General features: G+C 33.1%; 1 long non-coding RNA gene across 1 annotated transcript; it reads left to right on the top strand.

Moving 5' to 3' along the window:
• Positions 1 to 363: 363 nt before the first annotated feature.
• On the top strand, positions 364 to 1,155 carry LOC111881810 (uncharacterized). Its single transcript, XR_008224058.1, has 3 exons — positions 364 to 405; positions 494 to 620; positions 709 to 1,155. It is a non-coding gene; the product is annotated as an uncharacterized LOC111881810 (long non-coding RNA).
• The last annotated feature ends 17,009 nt before the right edge of the window (positions 1,156 to 18,164 follow it).

Below are 18,164 nucleotides of genomic sequence, written 5' to 3'. Positions count from 1 at the left end.
CCTTCATGGGAATTGACGATGTTGGTATCTGATTCCAGTTCTTGTTTCATTAAAGTCTACCACCGGATCGATTTAATCTTTGGTTACAAACAACGTGGAAAACCAGCAGTCAACAACGTCATCCGAATTTAGTCCGCCAATCCATCTCTGGTATACTATTTTTAATTGGATTAAATTTAATATAAAATAAATTCCATTTTCTATTTTGTATCCTTAACATGAAAATATTTACCATGCAGATCCAAAATCTCTGGGTGATACCAAGTTTATGGATGGATTTGGTAATGTTTTTCAAGCGTATAAACTTTGTATAAATTATCAACTTCAAATTTTAACTAATTTAGCTGCTCCACTTGTATTGCAGAGTTAAGTCTTGAGGAGGCTGAAGATGTCTCTTTCAAAGAGGTTAGCTTAGCTTTGCTCATTGTTTATTTTAATAAAATTTTACTTTTATTAAAATAAATATTTATTGTTTTTTTGTGCAAATGAAAAGTCTTGGCTGACATACTTTTGGAGAAGAGCAAAAGTTCATGGTGTAGAAGAGGATATAGCTGAAGATAGGCTTCACTTTTGGATTAGTCGCAGTGCAACTTCTCCCACTTCTCATGATGCCGTTGATGGTAAAATTTAGAAAAAAACATTCTTCTTCTTTATGTAAGTATTTATTTAAATAAAAAAATAATAATTTAAATTGATATGATTTTGCAGTTGAAAGAGGGTTAACGGAGCTGAGGAAGTTAGGAATAGAACAACAGATCTGGGAAGCTTCTCGCAGGGAAATAGACCAATCATCATCTTTACCAGTTCAATATTCAGGAGAAGAAGAAGACACCACTTTGTAATTCATTTTTATTTCGTTTAATTTCTTATTCCAAAAAAAAGTTAAAAAAGAAAATGAAAATTTTGATGTTTGAGTGTTGATAAAACGAAAACTATGAGAGTTTGTTCAAAGTTTTACAACAGTGCAGATGCCTCGTAGAATTGGTAGCCCTTTGGCTGAACATATTGAACTTGGAGCTCAATGTTTTACAACAATGCAGACGCCATCTGGCAATTTTCTTGTTTCATGTGGCAATTGGGAAAACAGCTTTCAGCTCATTTCCCTTAATGATGGAAGATTGGTGCAGAGTGTCCGACAACATAAAGATGATTGGTCTACAGGTGACACCATATCTTATTACCGCGCACTTAAAATACTATTCATATTTATGTAATCAATATAATCAATAACCAAGTCAATTAGGATCATAGATGTGGCAAAAATTATAGTTTTTTAAATCACATTATCATTATTTTTTCTTATTCTTGTATATTTGTTCTCCAGAACTATGGTCCATGGTTTGGTATCATGGGGGCAGGCCTATATTCAGTCACCCTTGCTGATCTCAAGAATGCTAAACAGGACATTTCATATAATTGATGGGTTTTGGTCATAAGACATCCTATGTGCTCATACAAACCCTTGTTGGTCTTTGTCTTATCCAAGACGTCACAGCTTTCCACATTTGATGAATGTTATAAACCTTCTTAATACTTGTCACTCATTGTCACAATCTTAACTTTAAGACTTGTTATTGGAATGAAGTTTGATTAACTTCTTGATTTAACCATTTCTTCAATCCTCGATTCCTCTTTTTAGACATACAATTGTACTAAGACTCACTTAGATGATCAATTGAGATATGGTTCTTAATCATTAAGACCTATCATAAAGCATAAAAGCTACTCTCCCTTCTTCTTAGAATGGAGAGACTTTTATCTTTCTGCCTACTTGATTCTTCTTATTCGTTTTGCTATTGATTTAAACTTTTTCAATCAATTCACAATTACACTTAATCTTGTAAGTATAATCATATTTATTAAACCTTTAGTAAATCATGACGAATATCATTGTTACTCTTATGGTGGACTTGATCAACACGCAACTTTGTGTGCTCGATCTCCTAGTCCTTCACTTGACACTTTGTCAATTAGTCTAATTTCCAAATATGAAATTTCTTATTCATCGTGCAACCAAGTTGCATGATTCCAAGTTTCTGTCCAAATGAAACTTGGGCGATGAGAAACTTTCCCTATTTGTTAAACTCTCGACTTTCCATAAATAACATAATAAGAACCAAATCCATTATTGCTAATAATAGAAACATTCAAACATCAATTTTTCATATACGCCATTGCAAGGATAAATAAATAATATAAAATCAAAATTTATTTTATTGCAGAAAAATTTGTCCTTACAATGCAATTCATTGAAAAACTATGCAAATACATCTTTCTTAGCAATCTAATTCTAACTCTAAGTAGTAGCTCAAGAATCTAATCTTCGAGAAATGCGATCAAAATCCATTCCTTCACGGTTAGATTCTGCTCACTTCTTCCCTTAAGCTTCCTTTCTTTTCTTCGATCCTCTAAAACATCAATTGTAATCTTATCACATTATGTATTAAGAATCTAGAATAGAAGCTTAAAAGAGTTATTTAATGGATTTTACCTATATTAGAGCCATACGTTTCGACTCTCCCATCTCTTAGATCTCTTAGGTAAATAGGCAGCTTCGTCTCCAATGCCCTTTCTCTTGGCAATAAAAGCAAATTGACTCTTTTGGAACATGACATGGAACTACTTCAGACATTGCCTTTCTCTTATGATCAAACTTTTCGATCATTGCATGTCTTTCGTTGCCATTGTCTATATTCATAGAGCTCTCGAAGGCAGATTCACCAATCAACTTTGCTTTTCTATTGCGCCAAACCATTGCTGATTCAGAAGCAATAAGCATATAGGTGAGATCTATAAGGGTCACGTTGCAATTCATCATATAGTACTCTCTTACGAACTCACTATACGAGTTAGGAAGTGACTGGAGAACCCAATCAATAGCTATCTCCTCACAGACAACGGATCCCAACATTCTTAACCTATCAATGTGCGACTTCATCCCTAGGACGTGTGCACACACCGACTTTCCTTCTTTATGTTTACTTGCCAAAAGGGCTTGAGTGAGCTTGAACTTTTCAAGCCTTCGAACTTGTGGGTTAGGGAGAATAATTGGAGGAGGTGGAGGAAGTGAAGCATGATTTCTTGTTCCTCGATCGAATCGTGGAATATCATCTTCATGTGGAATGCTTGTTCCATGGGATTTGAGAAGACCATAGTTGTCAAACTTTGACATCTACAAAACGGGAGAAAATAAATTCAAGTTAGTTGATTGATTGAATCCTTAGTAAATCACCCAAATGAGATACTAAGGCTAGGACCCAACACAATATTCTACAACTCAGGAGAGGGATGTCGTAACCCTAATTGTAGAATATTTGAAGGTAAGTGAATGACGATTCACTAATTTCCACCACGAAAAAGAATTTAAGTTTTAAATCTATGAAAACTCCTAGATCCTTTGAGACTCATTGAACTTTCAATGGCATGTTTAAATCTCGATATGCCCCTCTTGTTTGTGACTGGGATGCCGAGGATCATAAAGCGGGTGTGAATAACCATGCAAACTTACATGGTGCCCTCACATGTTACAGTTACCTATTCGATGTGCCGGTAAACCACACACGCTCCACTGAACTATGACAAACATTGAGTCACCCTTTGCTACCTTTTCTTAGAACCATTTAGTGTGCCGGTAAACCACACACGCTCCACTAACGTCTTCGCAAGGGAACAAAGTGTAATTTCATGGAATTGCATCAATTCACTTTTGCCTAAGTAACTAAGATTGGGAATTTTATGAAAACATTTAGTTACTTTAGTAATTTATTATACTTATAATGGAAGGTTTTGTCCCATCCTACCCGTTCGGCTAACGACCCTTCACTAGTCAAGAGTGCGGTGGGTAAGAGTGGATACCCATTCAATCGCCATTTTATAGGCAATTTCCTTAAACACCCCTTATAGACTAGCTTCGTGAATGAGGCCTACTAACGGTAAGACTGACTTTTACTCATACATATATATATATATATATATATATATATATATATATATATATATATAGTGTTAGACTTTTAATGTTATATATAGTATAGGGTGTATTTTACACTTTTAAAATATTAGATGGTCAAATTTAACAATTATAATTTTAATTCAATTAAATTTTAAACCAAAAACTTTATGGATTTATTAAACCTCTTTTAATTATACACCTTAATTAATTAATAAAACCATAAGGGTGTGATTTGAACTTTTTCAAAACTATAATAAGGTTTTAGAATTTAACATTCCTAATTAAACTTTTAATCAACTTTTAAATTCCAAAACTTGAGGGCAAGTTTTGAAACATTTCAAAACATTAGGGTTTAGAATTTAAATATACATCAAAATTAAACAATTAATCAAAATTTAAATTCCAAAACTTGAGGGCAAGTTTTGAAACTTTTCAAAACAATTTAGTTTTAATCTTTCTTAAAATATTTCGAATTTATGACATTTAAATTAAAAAAAATTAAATATTAAAACTCTTGATTTAATAATTATCTTGAATTAGACTATTAATTTAATTATTAAATCATAAGGGATGATCTAAATCATGAGGATGATTACCATTTATACATTTAAGATATCCTAATCCCTTAAATATCTCTATAGATTTCGAAAATAAGGATAGGATAATGCAAAATCTATAATTACCATATTTAACAATTAGAGGATAATTACAAGATATGGGATAATCCAAATCCCTAAAATTTAGGATCTTATCTTGGGGAGGAGGCTAATTTCGAAAATCAAGGGATTAAAACAAACCCTAGATTTCGAAATTTAAGGGTTTAAGGAAAGGATTTGAAGATCTTATTCAAACTCTTGCAAATTAGGGTTTGCAAACCTTAATCTCGAAAAAAAAACTTTAGCCTCCTAGGGTTTATTGGCAATAAACCCTAATATGTCAAGTTCATACAATTGAATTTTTCATACATATCAAGCATCAATACAATAGAAACCAGTCTAGGCTCTGATACCACTGATGGGTTTTGGTCATAAGACATCCTATGTGCTCATACAAACCCTAATGCTTGGATCTAGGTTTCTCTATTGTACATGAAAGTTATCTAAGACTATAAACCCTAGATTTAGCATTCAAATAATCATATTAACATGATAACAGGTTTATAATGTTACCTTGATTGTTATGTTGCAATAACAATCCCAATTCTTCCTTGAATTGACTTTGGAAGGCTTAGAGTCACAAATGTCACTCCTCTAATGGCTTACAAACACCAAGAGCAAATGGAGAAGATATAAAGAGAGAGGAGAGGTATAAGATTTCGTCCCTAAGAAGCCTTGGGAAGGTCTGGACGAAATCCAGAGCCAAAGGGGGTTTATATAGGTGTAGAGATAGGGTTTCAGTCCTTATCCTTATCTAGTTGCTTGCTTACCAAGCAACCCATAAGATAAGCCTTGAATCCTTATCATAGTCGAATTCTAAGGTCCTTATCACCTCAAATTCGTCCAACCTATCCTTAAGATAATCCTTACCTTATTTTGTAACTATCACATAATTACAATTCAGCCTCTCTAGTTTAATTAATTACATTTGATCACAAAATTAGTTCTTAATTAATTATTGACCAATATTAATTAAACAAATATGATTTCTCCTTTAATATATTATTTTTATAACATATTAATAAATCATAATAACCTGTCTCTCTATTTATTTCTCCAATCAAGTTGCTTTGGTGAAGGCAACCCAAAAGGACCATGCACCATCGGGTCAAGTACATACCAAAATAGTTATGGACTTAGACACTAATCCAACACTAATGAGTGGACCTACCAGGTTTGTTGTTAACTTTTACTATTAGGGTTTCTTTCACATTTGACACATAGTTTTAAGTTGTTGCATACTTTTGATTGCATTTAGGTGGGAACTAAAGGGGAAAGCCTTGGACTTGATAAAACAGATGCTGCTAATAGTTCCTTTTGGACCCATGGCACTGAATTGCCTACTAATCAGAGTCTCATTTGGTATAGGGTATGTAACCCTTCAATCATTAATAACAACAAGACACCACTACTTTCAATAATCTAATTTTTTTTCATTATATATATTCAGTCCACATTCATTGCCCCTGAAGGAAAAGGTCCTCTATCACTGAACCTTGGAAGCATTGGAAAGTGTGAAGCTTGGGTTAATGGGCAGAGCATAGTAAGATATTTGTCAACTTACCTTTCACCATCAACAGGGTGTGCAGATAATTGTGACTACAGAGGAACTTATAATGCACAAAAATGTTAGAAGAAATGTGGTCAGCCAGCCCAAAATTTGTAAGTAATTTATAAATATACACAGGTGATTGTCATTTTGGTTGTAATATATTCTCAAATAATATAATATATGTGTAGATATCATGTACCTCGGACATTGGTGCATCCTGGTGAGAACTTGGTTGTTCTTCATGAAGAGTTGGGTGGCGACCCTTCCAAAATTTATGTGCTCACATGAACCGGGCTGAAAGTTTGTGGCCATGTCTTGGAAGATGATCTGATTCCGGTTGAACTCTGGAAACCCAATTCCGATTCCAGTTCTCAGAGCCCTCAACTCCGATTGACATGTGATCAAGGCTGGAAAATTTCATCGGTTGGTTTTGCTAGCTTTGGGAATCCCAAAGGGTATTGTGGTGTCGCTTTTACTCAAGGCAGTTGTCATATTGACGTTTTATCGATCGTTGAACAGGTACCACAATGCTAACATTTTTCTCAATTGTGAACATACAAACCATGTGATTTCTGTTTTCTCTTGTTTCACTTTAAATATTTCATTAAGCTTATGTTGATGATCAATGCAGGTTTGTATTGGGAAGGAAAAATGTTTGGTTCCTGTTTCAATAGCTAAGGATGGGAGTTTACTTTTGTATTCCATTCAGAATCCCCAGCTTCGTAGGAGCACTGTTTCGAGGACTTTAATTAAAGCCAGACCTACACCTACACCTACATCTCAACACATGTTTATTTTTTCTTTTACTAAATGTAGAAAAAAGTTAAGTCCTAATCTTGTATAATTTTGACCTCTTTTATTGTTTATTTCGTTTCCCCAATTATGCAATCATTTTTTTTCCTATTCAGGGGGTGCCCACTATACATGCTCAAAGGGAGATCTAGAAGACACTGTTGTCGACTGGTGAGTGTTGTGTCTGATCTTTCATACTTTTTTATAGTGGAAATGAAAGGAATAACAATGTACTTTCATTTGTATGTTTACTTTAGCATCCTACTTCAATTTTTTCTGTTACAGAATTGTATTTTCAGTTTTTTGTTTTTATTACCCCATTATACTCTGAAAATTCTACCCATTATTTCTACCTTTGTATTTCAAAAAAATTCTTATTAGGAAATTGTACTTTGAAAAATCTACTAAATCCCAGAAAGGAAAATCAATTTGTATTTGAATGACAAACAAATAGAAGTATGTAGCTATATTTCTTAGTTCTTTCCCCATTATCACAACTTTTTTCATAACTTATAGTGTTGTTTTTGGATTATATATGAAGGGTATTTTAGTCATTTGACTAGTAATGATATTGTTCAGGCATTCTGGGACTATGTTGAGTAGAAGCAACTTGGAGCCACTAAAGCTGAATGGTCAGTAACAAGCGAATGGTCTCTTGATGGACTTTATTTCATGACTGCTACAACAGCTCCAAGGCGACAAATTGACAATGGGTATTTTTTTTAATGGGTATCTTGTTTTAGTGTTGGTTTGAACTTTGAATATATATATATATATATATATATATATATATATATATATATATATATATATATATATATATATAACTGCTAGTAATTTATATAATTGCAGTTGAAGCTTGGTGCTGTGAATCCTGATGATCTTGGATATGTTGACTCCATTTCTGTAGAGGAAGTTGGTGGTACTAGGGTATGTATGATTATGAAACATCATTTCTCGTTTGTTTGGTTTGGTGACTGAGACTGATGTCAAGAGGAAAAAAATTACAGTTTTTTATAAAGACAAAAATGCCCCTGTTGTTTGTTGTGTAGGTGACTGTTGTAAGAAACGAACAAGGTGGGAACTCTGTGACAACTGTTTTGCTGCATGGAAGTACAAATAGCATATTGGATGATCTGGAAAGGGCTGTTGATGATGGTGTAAATACTTACAAGGTAATCTGGACCTTCTTTTTTCTTTCACCAAAAACAATGAGAGGGCAGTTTGGGAAATGAAAGGAATTTTTTTTTGGAAAAACCCAAAGTCAGAGTTAATAATTTTGTTGCTTCTTTTTTTTGCGTTTAGTAACAAGATAAAATGCATTACTGTTTGGATAAATTATTCCTTGTATTTTTTTAGGCGTTATGCAAGGACAGTAGAATTGTGCCTGGAGCTGCAGCCACTGAAATTGAATTAGCAAGAAAACTGAAGGAGTTTTCTTTCTCGGAGACAGGGTAGGTAATCTAAATGATTAGTTTTTGTTTTACTAAATTTGTTTTTTGATTGATGATTGATATGATGCAGATTAGATCAGTATGCAATTGGAAAATTTGCAGAGAGCTTTGAAATGATACCAAAAACATTAGCTGAGAATGTTGGGCTTAATGCTATGGAGATCACATCTACTCTATATGCGGATCATGCCAATGGAAATGTCAAAGTTGGTATAGATTTGGAGGAAGGAGCATGTAAGGATGTCTCCACATTGAAGGAAATCAAATCATTATTTCTTGCGTTGTGCTTACAGGGTTGATGAAAGCGAATAGCTATGGAGTTAGAAGAGGAAAAGAAAGCGCAAGCTGAAAGAGATAAGATGCTACAAATGCAAGTGTTGCATTCTTCATTTCAATTGTTAGTATGAAACACATAGTAGATTAGATCATCAATGTAAATTTATATATTGTAAGAAATAGAATTGTATAACATTAAATTTTATGCAAGGGATTGTATTTTTTGTATATGGTATTTTATTTCTATTATGAGACATTAAATGAAAATTTAATTTAAAAATTAATAAATATATAAATATTTTTTTAAACATTTAGATTTACGATACACAAAAATATGTGTCATCTTCATTTATGATATAGCCTTTCTTGACAAGGGCTTTCTTGATACGCATTGTGTGTCATTAACATGCGCGTCGTAAGGTTATGACACACGAATGCGTGTCGTCTTCCTTTATGACAGGGCCTTTCTTGATACACATTGCGTGTCGTAAACGCGCATCGTAATTGCGCGTCGTAAATGCGCGTCGTCTCTCTTTATGACAGGGCCTTCCTTGACGCGTATTTGCGCGTCGTCTAAGCCCTTTACGACGCGCAATGAGCGTCGTAAAAGACTGTTTTTCTAGTAGTGTCTCAAGCCAATGGTTGTTCTTTGCCCATATAAATCATATGTGATTAAAGTATAATCACATATGGTTATATGTATCTAATAACATATGATTTACATGGACAAAATTTATTTTACTTTCTCTATTCGATAGTTTTTCTTATGTATTTAATTACATGTGAGTATATGAATCTAGACACATATAATTTATATGGACATTTAATCATATGTGATTATATAAATATAATCACATGTGATTATATACACGAGAACAACTATTTAATCGAGAACACGACAAAATTAACATAAATAATATATGATTAGATATATATAATCACATGTGATTATATATATATATATATATTTAATAACGTATGATTTATATGGAAAAAGAACAACTATTGGGTTTAATTACATGTGATTATATTTATTTAATTATACGCGATTTATCTAGAAAAGATTTGTTTTGACGAATCTTGTTTATATAAATTATATGTGATTTGATACATATAATCGCACGTGATTATATGTATTTAATCATATGTGATTTATGTGATTAAATTTATATTAAAAAAAGTACATATAATCATATATGATTTATGTCATTATATCTATTTTATCGCATACAATGTTATTGGTCGTAGGCAGTGGGTGGTGGTTGTGTAATGGCAATGAGTGCTAAAGGTGTGGGTGTGGTGGTGATGGGTGATAGTGGTGGGTCGTGGTATTGGTGGGTCGTAGGTGATGAGTGTCGTGGGTGATAGTGTTGGATTAGATGTCTAAGTCCATAACTATTATTGGTATGTACTCAACTCGAGAGTAGCACGCTCCATTTGGGTTGCATATCATCAAGACATTTTGTTAGGATGGACTCCTGAGAGAAGGTTATATATGATTTATTAATATATTATTAGTTATAATATATTAATATGAAATCATATGCTCTAATTAGTATTGATCAAGAATTAATTAAGTGATCAAAAGAGACTAATTAAATCTATGGGGACTAATTATGGTAATTAGTTATATTTATATGTGTTGGGCTTATGATCCATGTTGGACCAAGTCTATGTATGGATACATAAAGAGTTGGGCCACATGAACCATGGATCATAACACCCATGGGTATGGATTTTGGTTATACCCATGACCCTTGAAATCCAATAAATAAATACATGCTCTTAACCTAAAAAACGCCTACATGCTTGTTCTCGAAGTTCATGGGTGTTTTTGGGTGCATGGAATTCTCTCTCAAGTTCTACCTTTGTCCATGATGTGTTGTGACTTCATTTGAGGCTTCCACACTATTGGGGCTAAGCTCTTTAAGTCCAAATTCATTAAGTTCTACAAGCTACACAAAGAGGTAAACTTCTAACTAGTATTTTATGTAGCTTATATCATTTGTATGCTAGTTGCAGGCTTAAAGCTTTGGAAACCATTTGCGTGTATTATTAGTGAAAACATAGATCCAAAGCTTCTATGGTTTTATGTGCACCATAGGATGTTGTAGTATACAAAACCCAACAATGGTATCAGAGCCATGAGTTGTTTTCTGTTATATTGATGTAAATGTTTGATTTTCAAAGTTGAAAAATAAAAGAAAAAAAAAACATGAAGTTTGTCAAATTTTAAGATAATTACTTGTTTTTGTGAAAAACTAATTATTTGTAAAATTTGAATCATTTCCTATATGAGTTGAATTAGGTCAAATTTAGTAATAGATAAAATGATATGATAATTTTATTAGTTTTAAAAGTTTGATCTAAAGGGGTTTTTTTTGAAACCTCCATAAGTTATGGATATGAAAGTTTTTAAAAAAATTTTGATTCAAAGTTTTTTATGGAGTTACAAAACTTAGTGTTAATGTTTTAAAGAATTCCATAACTTGTTCTTAAGTTATGGAACATGAAAAGTTTCATCAGAAAACAAACATTTAAATCCGTAAGTTATGGAGTCCAAAAGTTTTCAAGAGTTACAAAACTTGCCCTCAAGTTTTGGAATTTGAAAACAGTTTTTTATGAAAAAAATTTTGAATTCTAAAACTCTTGGGTTCATAACTTAAACAATTAATTAAATGGTTTTAATTTTGAATTTAATAATTGGAATTATGATGTTTTGTTGAATAGTTCAAATTAACTCTTATGGACTTTATTAATAGTTAATTAAAGTGTTTAATTAAAAGAGTATTATTAAATCCATAAATATATGGTTTGAGTTTAATTAAATTAAAAGTCTAGTTTAATTAATACATTAAACCACCAAGTATTTTAAATGTTTAAAATACACCCTTATACTATTATAATATTAAAGGTTTAATATATTATATGTATAAGTAAAAAGTTGGTCTTACCATTAGTAGGCCTCATTCACGAAGCCAATCTATAAGGGGGGGGGGGGGGTATAAGGTTACTACCTATAAAATGGCAGTTTAATGGGTGTCCACTCCCACCCACCGCTTCCTTGATTGGTGGAGTGTCATTAGCCGAACGGGTTTGATAGAACATTAATTCTCCTTCCATTAAAAGTATAATGATAAATATAAAGTAACTAAACCTTATTAAATTCCCAATCTTAGTTATTCTAGAAAAATGTGAATTTGGTGCTAACCCATGAAATTACACTTTGTACCTTACCAAGTCGGTGGTGGAGCGTGTGTGGGTAACCGGCACACTAACATGGACTAGTAAGAGTGGCAAAGGATAACTTAATGTTTATCATAGATTGGTGGAGCGCGTGTGGATAACCGGCACATCGATTAGGTGATAAAAATTAAGCGTACCAAGTTAATTTGAATGGTTATTCACACCTTGTTTGTGTTCGTCATCATCACAGTCACAAACTTGAGAGGGTACAACCGAGATTTAAACATGCCATTGAAAAGTTCAATGAATCTCAAAAGATCTAGGAGTTTTAATCCAATTAAAACCCTATTAGGTTTTCATGGTGGAAATTGGTGAATCGTCATTCACCTACCTTCAAATATTTTATAGCTTGGATTACGGCATCCCTCTTCCAAGTTATAAAATATTGTGTTGGGTCGTACCCTTAATATTTTATATTGGGTGTTATTAAGGACTTAAATCAACTAACTTGAATTTCTCCCATTGTAGATGTCTGGTTCAGATAATTATGATCTTCCCAAATCTCTTGGAACAAGCTTTCTCCATCTCCTCCAATAATTCTCCCTAACCCACAAGTTTAAAGACTTGAATAGTTCAAGGTCACTCAAGCCCTATTGGCAAGTCTATGTGCACTCACATCTTGGAGATGAACTCACATATTGATAGAGTGGGAGAGTTGGATGTCAAAGTCTCAAGGAAGTTGGCTGTTGACTGGGTTCGTCAATCACTTCTTAAGTCATATAGTGAGTTCCTTAAAGTCTACTATATGACAGACCACGACATGACCCATAATGATCTTACCTATTTGCTTGATGCTGCTGAATCAGCAATGATTTGGAGCACTGGTAGAGAAAATTTTATTGAAAGATCAACTTCCCAAACTTCCATAGACATTAACAATGGTAACACTAGAAGTCCAAAAAAGCTTTCTCTTCCCAATGGAAAGGGATCGACCATGGTCAAGTCTTTTGACCCAATGGTAAAGAGAAATGCTAAGTCTGAGATAGTCTCGTGTACCATTCCCAAAGAGTACGTATGTTTCGTTTTGCCAAGAGAAGGGGAATTGGTTGCGAAGCTGCCCAATTTACCTGAAAGGTCATAAGGATGGTAAAGTCAAAAGTTTGACTCTACTTCAGGCAAAGTCCACTATCTAACTCAATTAATTTCCTTTTGGAGATTCTTAATACATGATGTAATTTAATTACATTTTGATGTTTTGGAGAATCAAAGGAAGCTTCAAAGAAGAGTAAGCTGCATCTGATCGTGAAGATCAAAATTTTGAGCTACTACTTAAGAATTATGATAGATTGCTTAGGAATAGATAACATGTTTTTCATTTGTAATTGCATTGTAAGGAAAAGTTTTTCCGCAAATTTTATAAATAAAGGAAAAGTTTATTTTTATTTTTATCTTATTTTAAGTTTCCTTACAATGGAATTTATGAAAAATTGTTGTTTATATGATTACATTGATAGCAATATTGGAAAATGGATTTGATTCTTTAGTTTGTGGTAGTGTCATAATTTTCCAAATAAGAAAAGATTCTCATCACCCAAGTTTCAATTGGATAGAAACTTGGAATCATGCAAATTATATTGTGTGGTGAATGAGAATTTTTATCTTTGGGGAATTAAGACTAATTCCTTGTTCATATGTATATGTGAATCAAGTGAAGGACTAGGAGATCAGGTACACTTGGTTGTGCGTTGATCAGGTCCACCACAAAGAACGATATCATTATTCTTCATGATTTATTGAAGTTTAGTAAATATGGTTATACTTACAAGTTTAAGTATAATTCTGAAACATTGGAAAAGTTTCGATGTTAGGCAAAATGAATAATAAGAATCAAATTAGGTAGAAAGATGAAAGTTTCTCCAATTTGAAAAGATGGGAGAGTACTTGAGTATCTTGTTTTATGATTATCTTAGTGATTATGAAACCATATAAGAATTGATTATCTAAGGACATCTTAGTGCATTCATATGACTAAGAAGAGGAATCGTTAATTGTTGAAATGGTTAAATCAAAAGATGAATCATACTTCGTTCCAAAACTGAGTCTTAGAGTAATACTCCAAGATTGCAACTTGAGTGACATAATCTTAAGAAGGTTTGTAACCCTTGTCAAATGTAGAGTAAAATGTTTTCTTACTCTTGTACATTTGAAATTGGTAAGTTGTGATGTTTTGGATAAAACGAAGACCAACTAAGACCAATTGTGTGAAGTGTTTATCTTGATAAGTATCCACACTAACACTTGAATATTTTTTTTGTTAAGGAATGGTTCTTGTAGGGTCTGAAAGGTGTTGCGTCTTGGGCTCGCTATTTAGTCCATTTAGTCTCCGGGTTGGGCCTGTCCATCCGTGAGTTATTTTCTAGGGTTTTTTATTTATAGGTGCTTGCATGCATCTTAGTACGTAAGATTTGGAAGATTATTACTCTAAAAAGATTTGATCTTTATCGTTTGTAACCCTAACAGCCTCTACAGCAGAAGTTCTTTATCGAGCTCTGCTGAGGCTTGAATCTATTGAATCATTCGACATATTTGATTCATTCTTGTGTTTTATATTGCTGTTTATCGTTTTTGTGATTAACTTGTTAGAAGATCTAAACGATCAAAGAGTTTTTTTTAACTCATTAGTTCTTGACAAGATAATCTTATATGTCAAGAAGTTAGTAGGAGTCTTAAAGATCTTGAAAAGTTTCAAGAACTAATCAAGAATAAAACCTATTGTTTATAACTAGCACATGACATAAGGTTTAAAGCCCATCGTGTTGACATATTCTTGTATCTGTGCCCATTCCGGTTAAAGTTGACTATGCATGTGAGTTCGATGATTTCTCAATTTTTTTTCATAACAACTTGGAAGCAATGGTAGGCCCTTGTGCTTCCAAGTGGCAATAAGTTAAGATTGGACAAGTTCAGTCCATATGAGTTTGGATTTGTCACTAACCTTGTCTTGTGATTATGGTTTTGACAAATTCACATGGATAGGAACATATACACCATTAAATCTAAGCGTCATAAGGTTTCTCTCCGATTCATGAAAATGATGGTGAGGAAACGCTTTCGCTAAATAGATTTTAGGTCGATAGCAATTATGATATTTGCATTCTCAAAGTCGTTAGTGGAGCGTGTGTGGTTAACCGGCACACTAACAAGGACTTGTGAGAAATGAAAAAGGTCTAAACAATTGAGACTATGATTACGACATCCCTTTTCATAGTTCTGCAAATCGTTTAGACACGCATGTGAGCTATCTAAGGAAATGTGTATGATTTTGATAAAGTCTTATCAAAGCATCTCATATCAGAAATCTAAACTTTGGTAAGAAAGTCAATAAAGTATTGATTTCTAGAAGTCCAGCTGATTTCTGGATACGTGTCAGAGCTAGTGGGAGCATAAGTGTTATGCTGGTAAGATAATAATTATTATGCTAGTGGGAGCATAATTAATTATGGTAAATATTTCAAGTTAGCAATGTTAATTATAAAAAAACAAAATGTCAATTCGTGAAGTTGCAGGGGTTGAAAAAGTTGTTTTGCTATAATTAAGGGAGAAGAAATTATACTTCATTTTAATCCTAAAAGCTTAGATTGAGGTTTTAATCATCTTTAGTCAATGATATATATATATATATATATATATATATATATATATATATATATATATGAATTTTATGTTGTAATGGTTCAACATAAGGAAATTCTATATATATTGCGTTCTCTAAATTCGATTATGATTACAGCATCCCTATTCATAGTCGAATTATGAAAACATGGCAAATAAAAATATTGTAGCAAAAGAATGGTCTAGGATCATGTCTTTATGTGAGACATCATGAATCGTATTCCTCGGGTATAGGATCGATTACATGTGCTATAATATTTATTCTTTCTAAATTTTCCAAATGCCTAGGGCATTTAGAAGGGAAAAGGTTTGGAATTGGATATGACTAAAATGATTAAGCAATTGTCGAGGACAATCTAAGGTTTACCAAAGAGTGGTTGCTCATGGACTGTTGGAAGTATGGTGTAAATTTTTGAAAGGACCATATTGACATATTCTAAAAGGAGGCAATTCTTGTTCAGAAGTGATAGTCAAAATGGGAATGTTGAAATGTTTCCATAGGTGGAAGTTATTCATTAAATCTGTGTAAGATTAGAAAACTTAATGCAAGAAGTATGTTCAAAGGAATCTACTTTGAATTTGATACTTCGTTTCCATGGAATTTCTCTCCATTGGAATACTTTTTTATGTCTGTTGTCGAGTCTCTGTGACTTTTGTGCATAGTCTTTACAAGAGGATCATTACATATAAGTTTAAAATCTAACAGATTACAGTAAATGAAAAGAATTTGGTATTCTTACATTTACAGTAAGGATTTGGGATTGTGAAATGAGCATCATTGGAATCATCTTTAATTGGTCTATTTCACAAAGTAAGGATCATAGACAAACATAGTGTGCATACTTGGAGTATGGCATAACTATTGTTTGGACAAACATAGTGTGCATGCTTGGAGCATGGCATGGCTATTGTTTCAGTTCAAGTATTAAGTTGATTATTTGAAACATTATACAATGAATAATGAGTAATCAATATGGTGTTTAAATAAAAGGTGTTTTATTTACTCTCAAAGGTGCTTGGAGCCATATAGGATTAGTATTATTCTTGTGTTTCACTTTGCATGTTTTGACTTCTCGAATAACTAGGTTATTCAAGCTCTCCACGGTCAATCATACGTTGGAAGTAGGTATGAATCAAGAATGTCATGAATTGGGCTTGTAGATGTCTAAAGTGTTTAGACATAGCAAAAGTTGTTGCAACATTCATGAGTGCTCCTGGAATGAGATTCGAGTATTGGATTAAACCCACGCTCATTTGAATCACTTCATGGATTTTATCATGAGTGATCATGAGACGATAATATTTGATATTCTTCAAACGGAGACATATGAGTTATAGTTGCGCGTCGGTTTCACATTGACATATGTAAACACAACTTGTAACTTGGTTGTTATAAAACATATCGTTGTGTGTGATTTGATGAGTAAGTACAAGCGAACATTTGGGTCGAATTTTATCCATTCCTTTTACCCTTGGAGGGATAAAAGCGATATTTATGGGCCCCTCGATGATTTAGTGATGACAAACGTAAGTGCTCGGCCGGGCTTGGACTGATTTGATTTGTTCAATTAGTCGGTCGTCATAAATCGGGAATCGGGAAACAACAAACGGATAGAGAGAATGATTATAATCCATGTCTCAGTCCATATGATATCTAGAATGGAGGAATATATGATCCCTTATCTAATGGACATGTCATTGACTAGGTCAGAGTTCGACAACGGCTTTTAAGAGCTACGATTACTAGTCGGGATCTTGGAGTCATATTTGCAATAATAGTTTTAGACTTATCCAAGTGGGAGACTTTTGGATTAGATGTCTAAGCGCATAACTATTATTGGTAAGTACTCGACCCGAGAGTAGCATGGTCCATTTGGGTTGTATATCATCAAGACATTTTGTTAGGATGGACTATTGAGAGAAGGTTATATATGATTTATTAATATATTATAAGCTATAATATATTAATATGAAATCATATGTTCTAATTAGTATTGATCAAGAATTAATTTAGTGATCAAAAGAGACTAATTAAATCGATAGGGACTAATTATGGTAATTAGTTATATTTATATGTGTTGGGCTTATGATCCATGTTGGACCAAGTTTATGTATGGATACATAAAGAGTTGGACCACATGAACCATGGATCATAACACCCTTGGGTATGGATTTGGGTTATACCTATGACCCTTGAAATCCAACATATAAATACATGCTCTTACCCTAAAAAAACGCCTACAAGCTTGTTCTTGGAGTTCATGGGTGTTTTTGGGTGCATGAAATTCTCTCTCAAGTTCCACCTTTGTCCATGATGTGTTGTGACCTCATTTGAGGCTTTCACACTATTGGGGCTACGCTCTTTAAGGCCAAATTCATCAAGTTCTACAAGCTACACAAAGAGGTAAACTTCTAACTAGTATTTTATGTAGTTTATATCATTTGTATGCTAGTTGTAGGCTTAAAGCTTTGGAAACCATTTGCATGTATAAATAGTGAAAACATAGATCCAAAGCTTCTAGGGTTGTTTGTGCACCATAGGATGTTGTAGTATATAAAACCCAACAGATAGTTGGTTTGTGGCGGTTGTGGGAGGTTATAAGTAGTGGTAAATGATGGTAAGG

Source organism: Lactuca sativa, chromosome 5 (genome assembly GCF_002870075.4).
Source record: "Lactuca sativa cultivar Salinas chromosome 5, Lsat_Salinas_v11, whole genome shotgun sequence".
In the NCBI taxonomy this organism is placed as follows: Eukaryota; Viridiplantae; Streptophyta; class Magnoliopsida; order Asterales; family Asteraceae; genus Lactuca; species Lactuca sativa.
Note: the sequence above shows the minus strand (reverse complement) of the source record. Positions and strands in the feature narration are given on the sequence as shown.